Source organism: Carassius gibelio, chromosome B18 (genome assembly GCF_023724105.1).
Source record: "Carassius gibelio isolate Cgi1373 ecotype wild population from Czech Republic chromosome B18, carGib1.2-hapl.c, whole genome shotgun sequence".
Taxonomy (NCBI): Eukaryota; Metazoa; Chordata; class Actinopteri; order Cypriniformes; family Cyprinidae; genus Carassius; species Carassius gibelio.
Window position 1 is genome coordinate 32,230,275 of NC_068413.1, and position 4,034 is coordinate 32,234,308.

Sequence of the window (4,034 nt, forward strand, 5' to 3'; positions counted from 1 at the left end):
TCATTCTGGTGAGTTGTTTCTAGTCCAGCATAGTGGTTCTCTATGGGGATCCAAAACAGTACCAATATTTTATCATAGAAAAGTTAACAGAAATGTTATACAAATCTAAAGAACTGTGTAGCCCCAATAAGTATGATCTATCAATATGAGTTGGGTATTAATATGAAAATTTTAATACAACTGTTCCTTTTTTTTAACCAGTCTGTGTACTCTGCTTTACTTGAAACCATCTAGAGCTCATTATTTTGACTGACACTTGCAAATCTGAAGCATATGTCGAGTGAAGTGTCTGAGTCACAGCAGGACATTTAACCTCAATTAGCTACAGAGGACAGTTCACTGGGAATCTGTCTAGTAGGCAACCCACTGACCTTTCTAACACTGATCTCCCTCCTTCTGTCTCATACCATCCACCCAATTCTCACTCAACTTGCCCACAAAAAATTTTTATGTGGAAATTATTAACATTTTATTTGTGTAAGATGTGTGAGACCAAAATGTGAATAATCAAATCAATATTTTATAAACAAAAGTTACATTTTATTTCAGAAAGAATATAATGCACTAAAAGCCCTGAAATACTCACTGCTCTTTTCAACCCTAATTAAACTCAGCTGACCCAACTATGATCTAGGTCTTCAGACTGCTAATCTGAAGTTAAACTCTGCAGGACAATTGCCCTCCAGGGAAAAAGTTGAGGACACCCATGTCATAGACCAACACTGATGAAATATTGATTAAATGCATACATACATACATACATACATATACACATACACATACATAAACGGCTTCTGATTGGAGTGGTCAGGGGATAGGAGGGATGCATTAATAAACTGGGATGGAAGTGTGAGATCAAACAATATTATTAGTCCTGGTAGGTCACGTCAGTCAAGCTTGCATCAGCTGACTCCTATAGGAGCACAACGCCTATCTCAACTTTCATATATAAGGTCTTTCAGTACTATCAGCAGCTTTATTTGTTGCTCAATAGCTAATTAACCTTCTCCATCCCCAGCTGCTCCTCTCGCCCGGTCAGGAGTTAGCCTTCGGATTCTTCTTGAATCAGAATAATTTAAAAATGTGTACATTTAATTATTGAAAATTAATGAAATCTGCAAAGCATTTATGTTGGTTCTGTTCTGTTTACTCTAGAGGGTTATTGTTGCTCTTCCTGCTCTGCTCTTATCCATGCTAGGATTCATCAATGTGTAGGGAGTTCTTACTTTGTCAATCGTCTTTGACAATAGTGGTCTTGACAGAACTGAAGTTGATGGTGCTTCATCACAACTGTTAAATGAACCTCTCCACAAGAGACCAGTGTTTTCTTCATGTGTGCACAATGGTTTCAACCAAGTCAAGTCACCTTTATGTAGCGCTTTAAACAAAATGCATTGCGTCAAAGCAACTGAACAACATTAATTGGGAAAACAGTGTGTCAGTAATGCAAAATGATAGTTAAAGGCAGGTCATCATTGAATTCAGTGATGTCATCATCTCAGTTCAGTTTAAATAGTATATGTGCAATCATTTGCAATCAAGTCAACGATATCACTATAAATTAAGTGATCCCAACTAAGCAAGCCAGAGGTGACAGCAGCAAGGAACCAAAACTCCATCGGTGACAGAATGGAGAAACCAGGCTCAGTCGTCCTCAGAAGTTCAGAGAGAGAATGACCAGAGATGCTACATTACTTAAGATAGACGTCTCTCCGAAGCCTGACTACACACGTGCTGCATTATAACAAACACAGACTTTAAGGAACTGTGCTGGGATGTAAATTATATCAAGGTCTACAATATGTTACAAATGTACAATACATATAGAAATAAGGCAGTATTATGGACAAAATTTGCAGATTTTAAATACTATCAGCATGATATACAGATAGGTGTACTATGATCACACTATACAGATGGATTATGTAAAGTGTATGTACACTATAGGTAGAAACTATGAACATGATTTCAGACAGGAACTGTCACGTATGGGAACACAGGAGACGGGAGATCCAAGTGCAGTGTGGTCCAAATCAAAGTAAAAAACAAGCCAGGGTCGTAACCAACATCAATCCAAATGAAAAAATAAAAAAATAAAAAAATAAACAGGAACAAGAACAAGAACAGGAACTCAAGGACTAGGAAACGCGAGGAAACTAGGTGACGTAAAGTAAGGACTCCATGCAGATGTGGCATTGAGTGGTCAGGTAGGGGAGCGGACCCACCAAAAGTGGATATACATCGACTACGCCACCCGGAATATACCGGGACATAACAGCCCTACGAAAGGGCACACAGGTTCGTGGCCAACAGCCAGGGTGAGCATAGAGACAGATAGTACAATATATTTGCAATTTATTTATATACACACACAACTGTAATGGTTTAAACATCGTTTTTGGATACAATATAAAACATGCCTAATACACAAGTCTACCAGTTACAAAAAAATGACCAGGAGGAGAAAAATGTCCAGCAGGGGCCTTTTGGATTATCACCTCACATCATACCGCAAACCACTCAATTGTGAGAGGAATACAATTGGCCAAACACCACACTAACCCAAGTGGACACACTGAAAGTATAAAACCCCCACTTTAAAAGTTCCTACTCCTAAATCACATAATTAACTGGTATAAACTAAGACATTTATATCACAACAGTTAAATGGTTACACAAACACTAAAACCAAAGCAGCAGTGCAGTCATACTGATGTACATTTGTCTTGAACCAAGGTACTGGAAACCCCTGGAAGTGTAGTTACACCTGCTGAACATAACACAAAGATGACCTACATTACACTCATAAAACACATGACAACCTCCCAATCATACATACCGAGAGAGAATTCCAATGTAGCAAAACGCATGGTTGCTTACCACACGAGACCATGGCTGCTAGCATGCTGATGAACAAAAGACAACAATAAAACCCCTTTATAAAAAGCAAATCCTCTTCTCAGAATTGGGAAACTAACCTGAAAAAGGCCTACTTGCGACACCAACAGGGAGATGCAACAAAACCCTATCCTTTGTCCATGACTTTCCACAATGATCTAGTACCCAGGATGATGTATCTTGAGTAAATCAAACTATTCCCTTTTTAATAGGATCAATCCCAACACTGATAGGTTCATTGGATTCAAACCATTTTAACCAATGATGAAGGAGTAGGAACACTGATAGGTTCCCAGGCTGGAGTGACGTCAACCAATCATATCTAGGCTAATACCTTACCCTGCTACACAGACAAATGGAAAAAGACCGGATTATATAGGCAGGATAATGACTATGACAGTGAAGACACCTGAGTGCAATTAACAGGTGTGCAATTACCGCGATGAAGGGACAAAGCTTGTGGGAATTGTAGTGCCTGCAGTGAGGTGCCTTTGGGGAAGTGAGACCACTAGTGGACACCCAGGGAATCAGAGACCAGACAGCATGACAGGAACCACTTTAGCAAGTTTACTTGAGTTTATTGAACTCATTTTATCTTTGGCAGTATGGTTCCTTATGGGGGTTCTTGCTCCCTGAATAATTGAACATACAAGAGCCTTAACATTAACCGCCCAGAACCATGAGTTTAGAAATACATGACATTTAAGACTCTTAGTAATGTCTTTAAAGCAAACAGTGATAATCATGTGGATGTGGAAGTGGGATGTCTTATCCTGTAGCCTGGTTATAAAGATGAGTGTCTCTCAGCAGTGAGGTCCATGCCAGCTAAGATTTTGAATGCCTTAGTGATCTGAAACAGAGAAGAAGACAACCAGAAGGTGCACAGTAATATGCTCATGCTTATAATCGGGAGGGAGGGAGGATTGCGAGCCATTGAGCATGCTTACCGAGCAGTGGTGCCACGTATAAACACTCACCTAAGGGATTATTAGGTTAATCTGTTCAATTTCTAATTAATGTAATTAGCTAATCAACCAATCACATGGCAGTTGCTTCAATGCATTTAGGGGTGTGGTCCTGGTCAAGACAATCTCCTGAACTCCAAACTGAATGTCAGAATGTGAAAGAAAGGTGAT

At 39.4% G+C, this 4,034-nt stretch overlaps 1 long non-coding RNA gene across 1 annotated transcript; it reads right to left on the reverse strand.

Annotated features, from left to right (window-relative positions):
* Positions 1–3,708, reverse strand: LOC127977786 (uncharacterized). Its single transcript, XR_008158358.1, has 3 exons — positions 2,979–3,708; positions 2,840–2,906; positions 1–2,767 (listed from the first exon to the last, which is right to left on the reverse strand). It is a non-coding gene; the product is annotated as an uncharacterized LOC127977786 (long non-coding RNA).
* Positions 3,709–4,034: the final 326 nt, after the last annotated feature.